The sequence below is a fragment of the Pteropus vampyrus genome, unplaced genomic scaffold, assembly GCF_000151845.1.
Source record: "Pteropus vampyrus isolate Shadow unplaced genomic scaffold, Pvam_2.0 Scaffold39, whole genome shotgun sequence".
NCBI classification, from domain to species: Eukaryota; Metazoa; Chordata; class Mammalia; order Chiroptera; family Pteropodidae; genus Pteropus; species Pteropus vampyrus.
In genome coordinates, this window is record NW_011888820.1 from 1,489,165 (window position 1) to 1,508,608 (window position 19,444).

Below are 19,444 nucleotides of genomic sequence, written 5' to 3' on the forward strand. Positions count from 1 at the left end.
ACTAACTGGCTCAAAGTTACGCTATTTATAAATGGCAAAAATGGATTGCAAATCCAAGTGTGCTGTGCCTGCCTAAGAAATTTGACCTCTGCTTTGCCTCCAGAGGTGTCTTCTACCTTCCTCTTGACAGTCCCTCCACATTTACAAACTTAATGAATCTGCCCTTGTTACAGCAAAAATCAAAACTTCTACTGCTACTACTAGTTCACCCTAACATATCTGTTCCACATTAATGCATACATTGACATAAACTAGGTTAGAACTTACCTGAGCAAAAGCAATGCCTTTACTTTGTTTATAATGTCTGCCAGAGTGCCGCTCCAATGACCTTGCCTGATTTAATGGTCACATTGAAAGCAATCTTTACATGAAGTAGTTGGCATTCTGATTAATAGGGCTGCTGTCCATGCTCTACGTAGATTGTACATTTTCAAGGAATTTGGCAATCTTATTTAACTTCATAATGTGGTTTATACTAAAATGACATCAACAGAGTGTAATCTCTTTTTTTCTGATTTAGATGACCATGAAGTAGGGTCTCTGCTAGGTCTGGGGTCTGGGGAGGGGAGGGAGAACTTCAAATTTCCAGAGTGCATTTCATATTTTACCAAATACATTCAGTTCTTGATTTCGTGTTATTGTCTTGGCAGTCCTACAAGGTAGGAAGCATAGGTTTACTATTCACAATTTTTATTTGTGATAATGCAGCTTTAAAGAAGTTAAGTGGTTTGTCCGAGATGGTAAGAGTGAGAAGCACAGGCCCTCCGACTACAAGTACAGGCTCTTCAACAATAGTTACCGTAGTACTGGTACGGGGCAGAACTGTGGGTTAACAGGAATACTATTTTCTCCTGGTAGAAGGCTGAATTTTAAAAACTACTATTAGTAAACTCCAAAAAGAGAAGGTTCTGTGGCCAGAGGTTAGAATGCAGAACAAATGAGGCCAGGGTCAAAAGCTCAATTTCCGAAAGTGCTGGCTGTCTTCTTAACTCAGTTTCTTGGCAAGTTGATTTTACCTAACTCAGATTCCCTCCAGCTTCAGACAAGTGTCCCCCAGATGTGTACTCTCGGCCACAGAAGGGGACTGGGTGAGAGTATGGGAATGAGCGGGCTCCAATCCATCATCAAGACTGGGAAAACAACCCACTGTGAATGTTCCACTAATGGTGCATGAGACATACCACCTATGTACTCGGAAGACAGTGTTACACACATGCTCAGGCAGAGAAATATCTCACTCGATGGAAACATGACGTACTGAAAAACAAGAGCGTACAAAAGAGATAAAATAAAGACTAGTTGTTTGCAAGAAGATTCTCTGTTCTTTCATTCATTCAACAAATTCTCATTATGGAGGCCTAGAATATGCCAGGCACAGGTTTAGGTGCTAGAGCTACAGTAGTGAATGAAACAAAAATGTCTATCCTCAGGACATTATGTTCTAGTGGAAGGCAAAGTAAACGAGGACAACATATAGTTTGGCAGGCTCTGAAAAGTACTAAGAAAAAAAATGAAGCAGGCTAGGGTGGGTAGGAAGTGTTGGGGAAAGGGGTGACATAAATAAGGTGATCAGAAAAGGCTTCACTGAAAGACTTTTGAGCAGAGAACTAAGGACTGTGAGGAGCAAATCATGCAGCCAGCTGGAGGAAGAAACCATCTCAAGCCATGAAAAAAAAGTGCAAGGAACCTCGGAGAGCTCACTTAGCTTTTAAAAATACTCGCTTTTGGCTGTGGTGTTGATAAAAGACTGTAGGGGGCCAAGAGCAAAGCAGGGAGACTTGCTGGGAGTCTGGTGCAATAACCAGCAGGAGGGGACAGTGACTTGGCCAAAGTGAGGTCACAGAGGTGGAAAACCTGAAGGAAGTCTGCATGCATTCTGAGGACAACGGCACTGTAGCTGGAACGGACGTGGATAGGAGAAAGAGAAGAGCAACTCAGAGGAAGGAATTGCCATTTACCAAGGTGGAGGAGATTATAAGAAAAGCATATTTGGGGGAGAAAGATCTAGAATTAGGTGTTTCAAACATGTTGCGTTTGAGATGGCTATCAGATCCAAGAGGAGCAACCTACCCTGTTGGTATTGACTATTTGAGAAATCCAGGAGAGGTCTGGGCTCAAGAGGTTATTTGAGAAACATCTGAGTATTGATTGTTTTATATGACACTCTCCATTAGAGTAATTAGAATTATTCTAATAAAAAGTTTTGCAAGAACTCATCTGCTTCACAAAGCAAGATACTCTAGTTCACATACTATACTGTCATAGTCCTGTGCTGAGAAGTATCCTGAACTTCCTTCTCCCCTTGAGGTTTGTGTGGTATGATATCTTATTTGCCCATTTCGAAGGGATTAAATGCCTCCCTCCCTTCCCTACCTTACCATATCCCCAAGAGGCAACCATGTGGTTGCCAGCAGAAAATAGCTCACTTGCTCTTGCAGCACACTTTAAGGCAGATGAGAAAAGCCTTCACTCTGGAATAGAAATATCTCAGAGACAACTTGGCTCCAGGGCACCCCAAGAGAGTGAGGAGCACTGATGTGGGAGGGCACAGCAGAATGCTTCCAGGCTTCGTCCCTCCCCTGAAAGTGTGAACAACCAGGGAACACCCTCTCTGGGAGTTGGACAATAAATTGTCTAAACCTAAAGATGGGGGCGGTGGGTGGAGTGTAAAGATATACACACAGGCTTTCCTAGGCTTTACATTGCCGTAAATGGCAGATGCCTAATTAAAGCGTTTACAATTAGTTTGGCTTGTTCTGTGATTCCTTTCTGCAAGCAAAAAAGATGGGAGAATATATTAGCTCTTGGCCATCTAGTTCTGAAGAAACTTTTTTCTCTCACCATCACTCTTATCCTGCTTGGAAAGTATCTTGTTCAAAACCGTATTTTTCCTTCCATTTCATATGAGGTGGGATTACTTCTTTGTTTTTAAAGCATTTATTTTGAATTATGAAAATTCTTAATTGGATGTCTTATTTTTATTCAATGAAGATAACAGTCTTCCTAATTCTTGGGATCCTTCTGATTCAACACACTTGGCAATGTTATTCACCTACTCAAAATGCAAAAGCTATATTTTTTAACAACAGGAAAAGCATTCATGAGGCTTTGAAGGAACTTGAGGGGTTCATATTTGTGTTTCTGTGTGTGTAAATGAAGAGTTGCATTTACGCTACTTTATAATAACCACTTCCTTGAAGACAGATTTTTTTTCACTTTAGGGAAAAAAGGTCCATTCTAAGTAGACAAATGTGAACCACGTGTGACTATTTCTTTCATTCATTTATTTATTCAACATTTAGTTGAGTTTCTATGCTGGCTCTTATAGATTTTTAACTTAGTTAAACTTAAATGTTTTATCCAATAAGTATATCCTGCAGATGGCTCCTGAGATAATGATTTGGGGTGTCTGCTGAACATTTACACATGTGGATTATATGCATTATTGAGAATGTAGCTCATCTCTACAGGGTGATAACTGCAAAACATAACACTTTGGAAAAATTGTCACCACACAAACATTGTAAATAAGAAACATGAACTGGAAAGCTTCCTTATATCAAGCTGAAAAAAAGACATAACACAAAAATTAGGTTTTAAAACTGATGTTCAATCTTTTCTGCTTTCAGATTGGCTTGCAAAGTGCCTCATTCAAGAATGTCCTAAAACCAGAATAATAATAGAGTGGAGGTTACTCAAGATTCAAATAAAAGTTACCATATAAATAAGCACGGGTAAACCAAATTCAAAGTTACCATATAAATAAGCATGGGTAAACCAAATGCAATTATTTTTTAACAGATAGTTTAGGTTAATAGGTGGAGACACGGTTCTGCCACTGTATTTAAGGTTAGTTAATAATTAACTTTGGTGCCTGAAGTAGTTTAATCAAAGCTTACTGTAAATCATAAAACTGCTCCACGCAGACTAAACAAGGTATTAAAAACCCATTCAAAATTCTTGCGAATCTTGACCACTGGTAGCCATTTGGTAAGGTGTAAAAAAGTTAAGATATTTTTATTCAGAAATTGAGCACAGGCATCTTTGGAGAGAAAAAAAAAAAGAAAAATCTAAATAAAGGATTCATCCGGAACCAACAATCTTTCCCTTGCCGTCAGTGGCAGACTGTGGACTTGATGGCCAAGATGTTATGTTGGAAGGAAAACGAACAATTATCAGGGTTAGAGAAAGGCAAGGCAAAGGCACTCAACCTTCCTACTCGGAAAAGACTTTAAAAACCAGCGCTGGGGGGCATTAAATAGCTTTCCTGAAACCTGCTGGCAGGACACTGCAACTGGGTTAAACATCTTTTCCGATTTGAGGCAAAGTTGTGCATACAAGTGTGAAAAAACGTGTGTCGTGCGCGTCTGTGTTTTTAAACCTTTCACGGATCACATTCAGTAGCAACTTGATTTCTATCCAGCAAAAGCAGAGAGCGTTCCCACCGTGGCTGTGTCGGGCCACCGCATCCCTAAAGCAGCCGCCTTCCTCCCAAGGACCTACGCCCAAGGGCTGGTGGGGCTGCCCACTGCAACACAGACCGAAAGCTGCCTCTTGAAGTACTTGCCTTGGCTGTGAAGACAGAGGTTCCGACCCCGTTCTACGCACACCAGGCAACCTGCTCTGCTCCTCCCTAGACACCCGCCGGCTGGAAAACTGCGCGCAGGGCGCAGGAGGCTGAGGATGCTGCTCTTAGAGCTGGTATATTTGCAAGGCAGCGAGCCCCGGCCGGTGCTCATATGCACTCGCGCGCCAGCCGCTGGCTACAGTGGCCCTGTCAGCATCCTGGGTCCTGATCCTGAACTTCCCTTTCCACACCTCCACATCCACCCCCCGCCCCCACCTCGGCTTCCTTGACTGCTTAAGAGACTGGTCCAGCAAGTGCAGCGCCTCGACCCCAGCCAAGAGGACGGTGGGTTAGGGGGCGCGAATGTCTGATAGGCTCTCACCTAACTCCTTGCCGCACTCTGGGTGGTCCAACCACTTCCCCCAAGGTTCGGTTTCCCGCGGGCTGCACATACTGAGCCCCAATGTTGTGGTGCCTGCCGCCTCTGGCTTTCAGAGAAACTTTCCAGAAGCGCCTGGTCGAGTGACCCGTGCAGGAAAAGAAGGAGGTGCTGGGCGGAGGGGCGGAGAGGGAGCGGGAAAGACAGCGGAGTCCTGTTTCCTTTCCCGGCACCCAAATGCTCCCTGGCTTCCCTTGTATTGCTTGTGTCGTGGGAAGAGGGAGCGGACCTCAGGATCCTGTTTTGTACAGTGTACCACAGTAGAGGACTGAAAAAAAGTGGAGAATTTGGAGAAGAGGTACTTCCCACCCCAACATGGTCATGCAGGGTCGGTGGGTGGGCATTGTCGGGCTGCTCCCGAGCGCCCCACTGCCCACAAGGCAGCACTCTAGGACGCAACGAGTAGTTCGGACATCCAGAACCTGGGGCCGGGGCAGAGCCCTTGTCTGGGTAGCAAGCACTGGGCCATCTCTTGCCAATTCTTCTCCACCCTTACGCCTCGCAGGAACCTCCTTTCCGAGAGGGGCCTTGCAGATTCTGGAGGAGGTCGCAGCGGGCGCAAGCCCAGGAGTGGCGGGCACTGTGCTTACGGGGGACGCAGCTGCGACGGATGCTGTCCTCGCCGCCCAGGAGGGAGCTGAGGCAAGGGACAGGACCCAGGGTGAGGGTCCCACGCCACACGAGGAGTAGACGGCTCTTGGGCACTCATTCGAGCAGACAAAGCCCGGAACCTCTGGTGCCAGTGGCCGCAGGAACAGGGATGTCACCAAGTGGCAGGGCGCGCGGGTGCCAGGGCCATTACAAGTTTCCCTTACTCCACAAAGCCCAGCCCAGACCCCGCGCGGACAACAAAAGACTCTCTTCTCTTCCCCACCGTCTCTGCCGTGCCTCTTTTCCCACCCTAGAACCAAAACCTGGTGCTGGCCGAAAACAGCGCTCTTCTACTCAACCTCTTCCAGTCCTCGAGGGCTGAACCTCTTCCCCAGCTTTCGCATCAGGACAGGGCACTCCCGAAAATCCCACCCTCTCAGGGCCTCTCTGCTCCTTGCTAGCCCGAAAGTGAGGAGGGTCCTGCACACATATGCCCGGGCCAGGCAGCCATCCGCGCGGTCGCGGTCACGGTCCCGGGCGGCGCCGGGAGTGTGCGGGGCGCGAGTGGGGAAGCCCGCAACACAGAGCCCAGCGGTCTCTGGGGCTTAGGACGGAGAGGAGCAGCGGGCTGGGCACAGGACTGCTCCCCCAGGGCCAGGCAACGCTCGAGAGACAGAGACGAGACAAAATAAAACGCAGGCACCACAAAGCCGCCAGCGCATGCCGGCCGCGGCCCCAGGACCCGCAGGCTGTAGCCGAGCCTTCCAGAGGTGGAGCGCGTCGGGGCGCCCCAGCCGTACCTTTTCGGTGCATCGACGGGTAGGCGGCCGGTGCTCGGAGCGGGCTGGTACAGCGTGTATCCCATTTAGTAATCCATTATCCAGGGGATCTCTCCGGGCCGCGAGCTGCGCTCTCCTTCGCACGCCTTTGTCATTCCTACATGTGTGCTGGTCTCTTTGGGGATAACAGCCGCGACGACTACTTTCTGGGATGAAAACGCTCTGTATTCATTTCCAATGACAGGCGGAGTAAGGGAAAGGAAAAAAGAAAGGAAAAACCAACAAGGAAAGAGTAAATGTTCAAGAAACTCTTCTCCAAATCCAAATTCCACTTGGATTCCACTCCGGCGAGTCCTTTCGGTGGTGTCTGCGCCGATTAACAAGTCATTTCGGGCTGGGGGGCGAAGGAGGGCTGGGCAGGGGTGCACCCTCTAACCCCGCTCGGCGACCGGGAGCGCTGTGCTGCGGGTGTGATGATGCTGGCCTCTGCCGCCGCTCCTAAGCAGGCATCGCGGGCTGTCCGCCCCGGAGAGAAGCGCCGCTGCTGCGTCCCAAGCGCCTGGGCAGCCGAGTGCTCGGGGAGCGGAGTTGGCTGCAGCCTCACCCCGAGCCGCACACAACTCCTCTGTCACCGGAGAGGCCGCGGCTCGCGGGCGGAGCCAAGTCCCGGACTGGATTACGCAGAGCGGACTCTCCTCCTGCAACCCCGCCTCCTTTGGCTGGCGTCTTCTCCGACCCAAAGGAAAGCTGTGGTGTTTGTGTGTGAATGAGAGTGAACAAGGCGGAGAGACAGATTATCTACGCGGTGTGGCGGCAGGTGGAGCCTTGGACCCAATGGCGGGCGAAGGTTCCTTCCACCGCGACACCCCGCCCCCGCCGCGCGCTGGGTGGAGGTCTCCGCGGGGGTGACTCCGGCAGGAGCCCAGCGATAGCCTTCCTTACCCCTGCATCTGCTCTAGCAAGGGGCAGTGGGGCGGGGGGAGGAATCCCGGACAGAATTGCTGAGTTCTGCCAAATCAGAAAAAAAATATATATATAAAAATAGACGTAGTGCAGGAGCGAGTTACAAGAAAGGATTTGTTCATCGATTTTCTTAAATGGAAAAGTTTTAAAGCATGAGGGTAAGTGAACGGCGAGTCTTTCTAATTCTGATTACTGTATCGAGGTAGCTTCCAGAAGTGATGGACGCTCTACGCACTCAGATGAATTTGATAGAAGCCTGTACGGTTAAAAATATACTTCGAAGATATGAAGACAGCTATTACTTAAGGCACATACAACACGTTAATAAAGCACGCTAAGTAAACTAATAAACCACAGTACAAACAATGGTGTTATTAACAACCACGATCTGTTTTAAAATGTAGAAAGTGTGTAGGCTCTTCTTAGAAATAAGTAAACTTCAAAAATAAGATGAAGACATTTCCAAGGAGAGTCCAACAGCTTCATGGAAGAAGTAAATCTCAACTTCTTCCAAGGTGATATTGTTGCTATCACACGAAGAACGGCATAGGAAGGCATAGCCTTCCTCCACCACTTGGACTTGAAATCGCCAAAAAGCCTTGCTCTTACAGGCTTGTGCCAACTGGCCCAGCCACACCAAGTCCTTCTCCCCGGCCGGTGCGTGCTCCCCGCCGCGCGGTTCCTAGCGCAAACAACTGTGAGCCTTGGCTATTGCTTCCCAAGTGGGTTTCGCAGATGGTCGAGCCTTAGCCATTGCTTCCCAAGTGGGTTTCGCAGATGATTGAGCGCCGTATCCACAGCCCTTAAAGAAACACGGGGCAGCCAAGCAGTGCTCAAAGAAATATTTACTAGTCATGGGGGTCAGCCGAGAACAGCATTGGGAGTGAAATCGGGGTTACAGTTACACTTAGGCCAAGTGCCCTCAAATAAATGCATTAGAAACTGTACCTGTTCCCCAACTGGGGCAAAGGCCACTAATTGTGCGTTCCCTTTTTTACTGGTCCTTCTGGGAAGCCAAGTTAGGTAGAGAGATCCGCTCATGAGGACTCACGAAAAATAAAGGCACAGGAGACAACACTATGTATATATCCCTCCCCCCCGCTCCCCCCCACATCCAGCCCCCCACAAACCACCTGGAAAAGGTGGGGAAAATGGTTAAGGGAGAAAAGGTCAGTCTCTCTGCTGTTCGCGAGACCTGCCAGCAGGGGCCGCTATCCCCACCTTTCTCAGGCAAAAGCCGCGGCATATCAGGAATGGCCAGGGGGGCGCGGCCCTAGGTGCGCGCGCAGCCCCCGAGGCACGCGGAGCCGGCTCCATGAGGCGGGGGCGCAGGAGTGAAGAGGACGGTGGGCTGGGCTGCGCGTTCGCGTGGCACGTGTGCCGGCCCGCTCCTGGAGGTCCCTCACGAATCCGGTTCGGACCAGTGGGAGGCCCTTGAACTGGGACGGCTCCATCCTCGGCTGCACTAATTAACGCCTAGAATTTGGCTGGTAAAGGCAGGGCCGGTTCGAGCAGGGTTCCCAAGCTTCTCCGTGTGCCCCCCGCGCAGTCCGAAGGCCCGAAGGGCTCAAGGGATTCTGGGGGTTCTCCGAAGGGCACCTGCACTCCTCCTGGGTCGTTGGAGCCCCTTCTTCTTTCTCTGCCGCTGATTTACATGCTAATTATGTCTGGGAAAAGTTCTTTAATTGGCAGAATTAGGCAGAGCAAACGAATTGTTTCACAGGCTGAACCAAATTAATTCTGAGTTTAGCTTCTTCCTTGGAGAAACAAACAATTAAGCTGTCTTGTTTGCTTTATGGATATATTGCAAATGCCCCACATTGAGGTTTCAGGATATATTTTTAAAGGGAAATTATTTTCATTGTTAATAGTTGCATGTTTAATTCGCAGGAACGCTGAGCCAAAAAGTAAGAGATTAAATTTATCTAATGTAAAATTATAGAATACAAGAGGAAAAGAATTTGAGTTAACTTTCGTACGGCTAAGAAATACCACCCAGAATCTTCCTGGCAATTACTAGATCCTGAAGTCTCACCGTCCAGTTAGGCGCCCATGGTCCTGACCATGTGAGATTATGGGTCCACCTGCCTGGGAAGAAATGGCTTCCAGAGCTGGGGCGGGGGGGGGGGGGGGGGGGGGGAAGCCAGTTATTGTGTCTCCTGAATCCTTCCAGTCCTCAGGGGAGCATCTGTGGGGAGGTGGCAGTTGGAAACCTAATGATGTCATTTCCCTTTCTGTGCACCTAAGACTCACTCCCAGAAGCCTACCTTAACTTTTCAGTAAAACTGCTGCTCCTCCAAAGGCTTTAAAGTCTGCAATCTACCCTGTACTTTCAGAGAAGGAAAGCCAATGGGAGTTAGTGTCACAGAGTTAAAACTAGAAGGAATCTTAGACTGCATTGTAGTTAAGTGTCATGAAGTAAAGTGAGGAAAGCTTTGGTCTCTGGAGGTCAGCTGTAGTTCTGTTACATTCTAGCTGGTGACCTTGGGCAAATCACTTGTCTCTCTAGCGCCTCAGTGTACTCAGTTGTAAATGAGGATTCGTGTACTACTCTCTCCCAGGGGTCGTGTGGCTTAAATGAGATTGTGAGTATAAACCACATGTCTAGGGCCTGGCACACATTGCTCTGTAAAAATTAACTAGCATCATTATGCTTGTCATCCTCTACATCAATCATGCCACCATATTTTACAGGAGTCAGATGGAGGCACAGAGGAGAGACGTGGCTTGCTTTGTATCGGTGCTGGGAACTACCCATAACAACTCCTCTTCAATAAATGCTTATATGACACCTGCTTTCCTTCACATCACCTGGAAAAAGTATGGAGGAAGATTACATATAAAGGTAAAGTCACACAGCATCCTTTTAAAGACCATATCTATTTGATCAGAATTTCTGCTTTATGACAAAAAGTAGTAGTGAACTTGGGAGAAGAAGGTCTGCTGGTGCTTATCACTGACCTCGTTTTGAGTATGAGTTTCTGGGGGACACTAAGGGAGTGAAGTGTGTACATTCAGGCTATTATCAATCCTAATAAGGGAATCTCGGTATCTACAATCCCTTTTCCAAAATTCCCTTCACCTCCTTGCCTTAAATCAGTGGTTTTAAAATCTATTTGCACATTAAAATTACTGGGGAGCTGTAAATGACGCAAATTCCCAGGCTCCAGAGATTCTGATTCATCAGTCTGGGGTGGGACCTAGATGATTCTAGCGTGTAGCCAGGGATGAGAACCACCATCACCATGAATCCTGGCTGTGTTGTAGAACACTGTTTTTCCACAGCCTTTTCTGGTAGAGCTGTTTATTTTCCCTCTTGCTCATTTATCCCAGTGTTGAGAAGTAAGGTCGATGTCCTTGCTTCTCAGACCATTTCTCCTCTCAGAAGCTCTCAGACCTTTGGAGGCTGTGTCCTACAAATACATTGGTGCTATCATCCACAGTCCTCATTTTACCCCATTTTTCAGAGACTCAGCACCACCTGTCAGGCTTACCATCCTCTTATCTGTCTCACCACCTGTCAGCATTCATGGGAGTGTTGGTGTCTACCTAACCACTAAACCTCTGCTTCTCAGTTTCTCACCTTCCTCATCTACACTGTCCTTTCCCCTCACTCACCACTGCCCCCCACCCCAGGGCTTCATGCTGAGCCTTATTATCATTAAAAGGCTCCATCCTCGAAATCACTATGCTTACATCCCATTCTCCAGTCACAACTTCCTCTCGTTCCAGCTTGCTTGCTTAGGCTCCCCTTTGCATTCACATTGATTTCCTGAAGACCTCCAAGCCTTGAGTCCTGCCACTCTCCATCCATCCACTCCCTCCTTTTTTCATTCCTCTCTCTGTCCAGCATAGCTTCATGATAATTGCCTCTCTCTAGCAAACACTTTGAATTCCCTTCCTCCTCTATGTTTTGGTTCTACCCATCTAACTAAAAATGAGTCCTGAATTATATAAATATCAGACTTCTCTGCTCTTGCGTTGGGCAGCTGAAGCCCACTAGAAAAAAAAAAAAGCACATCTGGGCAGGGTGTACACTCAGTTACCAACCTCAGTTGGATCTTCAGCACTGCCTCATCATCGTCTTCCCTTTCTCTCAGCCTCTAACTTTCTCTCCTTCGACCAGATGTTTCACCCTCTGTGCCTCCTACTTCCCTAAAAAGATGGAGTCTATCAGATGGGAACTTTTTGCTTCTGTACTCATTTCCTGCATAGCTCCTTCTAGGGCAGAGGCAGTGTTTTTCCTACTGAGGCCCTCTACCTGTTCGCATTTACACATTCTCCGAAATTCTGTCCTATTGTTTCCACCTCTAATCCATCTCCCCATCAGCATGTAAATAAGCTTTAGTCTCTCACATCTTATACACAAGCTCTTCTTGGATCCTCTGTTCCTTTCAAGCTACCCCTTCTTTCCAAGTAGCCCCAAGATTGTTGACAGTTACCAGCTAATCACCAGCTATTTCCTTCTCACCCAGTTTACTCATTCCTGTCTGGCTTCTGTTCCCAGCACTCCATTGACAAGGCTTTTGTTAAAGTCTTCTGTGACAGTAAACCCAGTGGGCATTTTAAAGTTTTCATTTTATATGAATTCTCAGTAACAGTGAACACGACCGCTCCTCCTTTTGTGATTACTCTTTGCCCTTGACTTCTCAGCACATCAGTCTCTCCTGGTTCTCATCCTCCCCCTCCTCATTTTTAAACTTTGCTTTTCTTTTGAGGAAATAGAAAGATACAGACATTTCCAGAGAATAATATAACATCCCGACTTTCACCACCCAAAATTAATGATTGTTAATATTTTGTCGTATTTGTTTTCTGTCTTCATTTCGAGCAATAAAACATGGTATATAAAGCTTAACTTCCTTGTAATCATCATTGTCTTTTCCATTCCTCTCTACTTCTTCATAGGTAACACTATCATGAGTTTCCTGTGCATCCTTGTAGTTCGTTTTCTATGCTTTTACATAGACCATACATACGTATGGAGAACCAATATAGAGCAATGTGTTTGATGAATTTTTTCCCCCAAAATTAACATAAATAATATCCTGTTTACTCTTTTCCTCCAGTTCATTCTCCACATTGTAGCTTAAGTGACCTTTGAAAGATGTCTATCTGATCACATCACCCACCTGCTTAAAACACTTTGGCATCCCAAAATCTTAATGGGGCCTTCAAGGCTGTGCAAGATTTGGTTCTTGCCTGTCTTTCTGGTCTCCTCTCTCTGTCCTGCTCCTTTCACTTTCTTCCCTCTGCAACCTCACAGGCATGGGAAGTTCCACCCGCTTTGTAACTACAGGCCTTCCCGTGTGCTTCTGACTGGAGCACTGTCACTGTCATCTCCCCCTTTCACCTCTTTGCCTGGCTAGTGCCTGCTCATCCTTGAAATTTCAGCCTAAATGTCCCTTCCTTAGAAAGACTTCCTAGATGCTCCAGTCTGCGTCATATCCCTTCCATCCTATATTCTCAAAGTACCCAGCCAAATTAGTCCAAATATCACAGCTAGAGTTAATTTTTCAGTGTAATTATCTGCCGAATGCTGCTTTTTCCTGTTGGATCTGAAGCTCCACGAGTCCTGGGAATACATCTCTTTTGTTTCTTTTCTATCTCTAACACCTAGCAGAGAGTAAGAGTTTGGTAGATAAGAGAGTAAATGAATTAGTGAAAGCAGTGAGTTCTTTTTCAAGGAAAAGTAATTTTTCAAGTAGAAAAGGTAGGGAAAAAATTGATTATCACATTGGATCGGATCATTTTAAAATGAAAAGAAAAAAATACTAGAAAGTTATTTTGAGATTCCAGTTTGAAAGATGAATAAAATCTAGGCTTTTGCTCAACATAGGACTTCCAATGTACAGTGTCTAATTTGTTCATTGAATGAGGAAGAAAGGATTTACAAATGTAAGTGATAAGTAAATACCACAATTGCAAAGCAAGAAGCTTGAAAATAAGAATAGGAATATAACTCTAAAAGACTGGTGGAAGGAGATAAAAGTGCAGTTTGAATCCACTGGGAACGATGCAAGAGCATCTCCGAGGAGTGCTCATCAGCGAGCTGGTGTGTGCTGACAGTGATTACTGTCTGCCGTGCATGAATAGCTTCACGGGTGGCGCCCTCTCCGTGTCTAACAGTCATTCCACTGTGCCACAGTGAAGCTTGGGCTCCATTCACTTCTGGTATCAAATTATTGTTTGGGAAATTAAGAGAATGGTAAATTAGAAATAAGGTAATGAATGAACAATAAATGTATGTAAACCAGAACTCCATTTCCCCCCACGAAAACTCTTTACATTTAATTGAAATCTTTGGTTATGTAATACAGAGCAAAGGCTCTGACCTTATTTTCGTCTTTCTGTTCCAACATAACTCTTTTAATTGCTCCTCCTACTAACATTTAGACTGGAGAGTACTTGGATATGAGTTTGTTTGAAAAAATGTAGTTACCTAAATGTAATTTATACTTTTCATAACCAGATAATCCGGATGATTAAACATCACTTTGGAATTTACTAGTTGGCCAAAAGAATGATGAAAAGTAAAATATACTTAATTTGGAGAGCTGTTTTTAAGGTCTTCAGTTCCCGGTAGTGGAAGGCCTGCTGTCAGAGGGAATTGTTCTGGCCCATGCTTAAATATAAAATTATGCTTCTATTCATTCCAAATCAGTTTTAGACTATGTGAGTAAGCATTGTACTGATAATCAACTGAAAGGCTTTTTCCAGGCTGTTAACGATGAATGTGTATTTGAGAGTAGTCTTAAAACCAAAGAAATGGAGACAACTAAGGGTATTTTGTTTGCTTTAACTTTGAAACTTTAAAATAGACAACAGCTGTTTTAAACATCGAGACTTAGGCTGGATAATTGTGGACAATGAAAGTACTCAAAAAAAAATGATATGTTTGGGTCTAAAGTACATTTTTAAATGAAGTATAAAAAATAACATCGTTGTATCTGAAACTATCCTCGGAACACTTCCCTGTACCAGTAATTATAAAATATAAAGATGGTTTCCTAGTGTTTTCACCTGACTTTGGATTTTGTGCCTGGGCAGGTCTCTAGTTAATAGCACTATAAAAAGCATTGGTGACACTTAACGAGGTAAGTTTAAGAATGTTTTCAGATTATAGCTTGAAATGAGTTTAAATATTATACTTTAAAATAAATAACGTATTCTTTGGTACTTTCCAAAAGTTTCAGATGATTCAGTAGTTACTAGTGCTTCATTTGTACTTCACCAAAAGTTAAGACAGGTGGAACAATTGATGTCAGTTTCTTTGTGAAACCCTTTAAATACACCTTTATTCATAACCAAGTATTTATTAATATAAACTAGAATGTTACATTTTTACATTTGAACTGAAAACCTACGCTTCTGTTTTCTTAAGAAATATTGTATCATGAACTATATTATTAAGAGTTTTATAAAAACACACACTTTGATTTGTTCATAGTTCCTTTCCCTTTCTTTTCTTGCCTCAAAGCAATTGAGTCATTTCCTTTCTTCCAATAGCCTTTTAAAACCTTTTCTTGTTTAAGCAAACTTTTGAAAGTCCCTAAACCTCACCTCCACTTCACCATCACTTGTACCCTTCCTTACCCTCTGAATAGGATTGCAAGCATAAAGTTTTGAATTATCACAGCCCAATGGCCTAATGTTGACATCATTTTGCTAGATTCTCTTGCCTTTTTCTTTAATTCCTAAGGCATCACATTTTACTTTTTATGATTACTTTTCTTGGTAAATAGTTTAGCTTTTTTTTTTCCCCCCTAATAAAATGCTGTATAAACTGTAATATGGCAGTATTAATTCATCCATGATGGAGTGAGAATTAGCCCTATGCTCTCAGGTTCCTATCAATGTGTATTGGAGGATGGTGACTCAGATGCAATAGTACTTTACTTGTCAAAACTGCATCTCTTGATCACATCACAATGTCATGATGCTCTGGCCAAACAACTTAGAGTCATTCTTGACTCTTGTTTTCCCATTTGTCACATCCAGTTCATCAGCAAATCCTGTTGACTCTACCTTCGAAATATATCCAGAATCTGACCTCTTCTCCTTTCCACCATTATCACACTGGTCCAGTCCACCAACCATTATTTTCATTTGGAGTTTCCCTATAGCCACATAATTGGTCTTCCCTCATTTAACTTTAATTGTATTCTGTACTCTACAGTCTAGTCCCAAGTAACAGCCAGAATGATCCTTTAACTTTTTCAATAAAATCATGGCACTCCTCTGCTCATAACTATCCAATGATTTCTTTCTCACCTGTCTCAGATAAAAGCCAAAGCCCACACCATGTGGCTTTCCTTCCACCTTGCCAGCCTCATCTCCTCTACTTCCCATCACTCACTCCATTCCAGCCTCACTTCCTCCTGCACATCCTGCCTCAGGCTCTTGTTTCTCCTCTTCCTGAAACACCATCTTCTCAGATATCCATAGGGCTTACCCCTTTTCCTCCCGAAGGTCTTTGCTCAAATGTCAGGCCTCCTTGACCACTGTATATAAAATTATAAAACTCTTCAACCTATTGTACTTCCTCATACTCCCCTTACCCTACTTTGTTTTTCCTCGAGCTCTTACTGCCATGCGATCCTGTGTATGCAGTCAGCCCTCTGTACCCCTGGGTTCTAAAATACATGGATTCGCTCAACCATGGATTCAAGCTACCGTGGATCTCAGATTGACTTGTTTTCGATTTGTGGTTGCTTGAATCCTCAGATGCACAACCCACAAATACAAAGGGCTGACTAAGGGACTTGAGCATCTGCAGATTTGGGTATCTGTAGTGGTTCTTGGAGCCAATCCCCCGTGGACACTGAGGGCCTACTGTAGTCACTTGTTTATTTGTTTTGCCTCCTGCCACTCAGTTGTAAGATTCATTAGAACAGGAACTGACTTTCATTTAACGCTATATCCCCAGCATTTAGCAGACTGCCTGGCACACCCTAGAAATGCAGTAAATACTTGCTGAATGAGTGAGTAAATAACCACACTTTACCTCATTTAATGTCAGTTACATGAGGGCCACTTGGTGCATGTCCTAAACACCAACTAACGTTTGGAGCAAAGTGAGAAGCTAGCTCTCTGCCAAGAAATGCTGTCAAACACAGTCCTCTTTAATAGTTTCTTTGTCTGTTACAGCTGGCAGAATGGGGTACATTTTTGTTTTTGATACAGTTTGCTTTCGTGTAGTGCTTGCTATGTAGTGGTGAGAGCAGGACTGGCTATGCTGAGCTAGAAGGTTTTGAATGAGAAATGCCTGGTATGGATGATGAGAGTTTTTTCTGCTGCTTGCCATTACTTCAGACTATCACTACCAACGACCAGGAGGAAAACGATTGCCAGCCTTACGTCATAACCTCCATGTGATCCTCTCTATTGGCTCAGGCTGCCGTAATAAACGTAATAGCCTGGGGGTCTGAAACAACGGCATTTATTTTCTCACGGTTCTAGAGTCTAGAAATCTAAGATCAAGGTTCTGGCCAGTTCAATTTCTGGCGAGGGCTCTCTTCCTGACTTGTAGATGGCCACCTTCTCCCTGTATCCTCACCTGGCCTTTTCTCAGTATGTGGGAGCAGAGAGAGTGTGCTCTCTCATGTCTCATAAGGACACTAATCCTATCAGACCAGGGCCACACTCTTATGACCTCATTTAACCTTTGTTACTTTCCATTCCAAATATAGTCCTGCTAGGGCTTCAACATATGAACTTTGGGGGAACTTAAACATTCAGTCCCTTTCAGGCTTAATGAATCCTGTGAAACTCCGTGCCTACTGTCCTCCAGGCAGGCTTACATAGAGGAGAGGCCAGCAAGGCTGTTTGGTTTGGGTTTCCCATCAGGAAAGTTCTCAAATCATTTATTTTAATCTTTTCTTCAAAATATGTTTATATATAGACATAGCACATCATAAAAATATATATAATGTGTGTGTACGTAAGATATCTAGGACATAATATATATAAAATATACATAACATATAAAAGCATTGAATCTTTATTTTCCAAATTAAATATTTGCACAGAGCTTATGAGCCTGTTTTAGAACTTCTTGTCTTTTAGTGTAATGGAACGTCTAGGTGCTCTCAAGATCAGAAAGACTGTCTTCTAGATTTGGAGCATTACATCCACCACGCTTTTTATCTCTTACTCTCGGTTATCATCCAAACGTAGGCCCTTCCTTCCAGCAATTTTCCCTGTGTTTTATTGTCCATACAGCTCTGTGCTTCTCCCTTGCCTAGGTCTCCCACTCCTCTTCTCCCTCCCAAAACTCCCTTCACTGTTCTTTTCCTTTGGGACTTCTCCAGAATGAACAAATAAACAGTCCCGCCCCCCCGCCGCTGCCCAATATTCTCAACATCTTCATTGACTAATCTTTCCACCTCTGGTTCTTCCCTAATATGGAACACAAAGGGATCCTAGGCATTCTTGGGTGACAAGGAATTCATCAGAGTAGAGCCAAAGACATGCAAACTTTTCCCTAAACTGGTCATCTCCCAGGGTAGGGCTCTCAGGGGAGCCCCTAAATGAGGGCTGGCTTCTATGAAATGAGGGCACCTATGAGATAGTTCGGTTCCTAGAGAGGCAACCTGTGAGGCACAAGAGCCCAGGAGCGGGACCCAGAGGGAACCTGGGTGAGGCCAGCCATACTGAGCCTTGGCTTTTTATCTGAAATTACATATCTGAAATCACCAGGCAAATTGCTGCTCACAAAAAGGACCTCAGTCAACAAAGGTGGCAGTCATGCTCTTGGAGCTTCACGGGGGAGCAGGAGTGATGCAGCCTGGAGCTGGCCTTCCAGAGTGATGGGGAAGGGGTCCATGATTGAGACTCACAGTCGCTTGGAATCAAACTGGAGTGTGGGGGTCCAGTGCTCTATCCATCCTACTGTCCACAAAGATGTTTCGCAACATTCTTTGACAATGAATTTGAGACAGACTATATTTGAAAATACACCAGAAAGAAAGCAGTGATAATGGAAAAGAGAAGTAAATTTGAAAACATGCAAAGTTTTTAAAAAGGTCAGAAGTGGGATATTACGAAAGCAGTGCCTGCAGGGCTGAAAGTTTCCCCTCACACTGTTGGTCATGCTGGAAACTTTTCTAAGAGCTTCATTGATATTAACCCATTTAGTCTTTATAGTGATTCTAATATGTAAGAATTTTTATTATCTCCATTCAACAAATAAAGCAAACAGATATTAAGAAAATGTGGCCAAAGTCTCATAGTTGTGACGTGGCTGAGGCAGAATTCAAACCCAGGCCTTCGGCACCCAGCCACCGACGGCACTGTGCAGTCAGACAAAGGAAGTATGTGTGTTATATTCAGCTGGTTCCTTGTTTCAGCCCTTTTGAGAAAAACATGGACGTCCAAAACATCCTGAGGCATGTGGTGTTTAATGCTGCTGCTAATTTAACACAATAATGTCTGGTTCAAAATGTGTGTAACATTATGGCAAATCATCCCCTAACACAATTTCAGCAAATTGTTTAAATTTAAATGTGTGCTCATTCAAAAACTCCCAGTTCCCTGCTTTCAGGTGTGTAATCCTGTTCTTCTGGAAAGCGTTGGGCACAGCTGTATATACCAGCTAATTTTCCTCTTGAGCCGGGTCCAGAAACATTGAGATACACAAATGTTTTCTCATCTTAGAGCTTGAGCTTCCAGCAAAAAGAGTCACCTCCTTGCACTGGGAGAACTGGCTATCCATGGAGAAAATAGTAAAGTTAGTCCCTACCTCATGCCACTTTTGAAAATAAATTGCAGATGGATTAAAATGTCAAAATAAAAGGAAAACAAAAGCAAACTATAAGAGAGTTAAATGAGTATGCAAGAGAATATAATTGTGATCTTGGAACAGCACAGGCCTTCTTATGACACTAAAAGCAAAACCCTCTAAATGGAAAATGTAGAAATTTTGACTATTTCCAAAATAAAAACTTTTGTAAGACAAAATATACCATAAATAAAGTAAAAGGCAAATGGTAGATTGGGAGAAAATATTTGCAGCCTAACTAACAAAGGATTAGCATACAAATTGATTAAAACAATGATAAACAATTTGATAAGAAAAAAATGGGCAAAGCTCATAAAGAGGCA

General features: G+C 44.5%; 1 protein-coding gene across 4 annotated transcripts in view; it reads right to left on the minus strand.

Moving 5' to 3' along the window:
- The window catches only part of SEMA6A (semaphorin 6A), a 121,668-nt gene extending 114,564 nt beyond the window's left edge, over positions 1–7,104 (minus strand). For 3 of the 4 annotated variants that reach the window (XR_002779852.1, XM_011358265.2, XM_023529562.1), the window contains exon 1: positions 6,398–6,833. The gene's annotated coding sequence lies outside the window, so the exon portion shown is untranslated. Of the gene's footprint in view, positions 1–6,397 lie in introns of all 4 variants that reach the window. The other variant, XM_011358264.1, reaches the window with a different exon arrangement.
- Between the last annotated feature and the right edge of the window lie 12,340 nt (positions 7,105–19,444).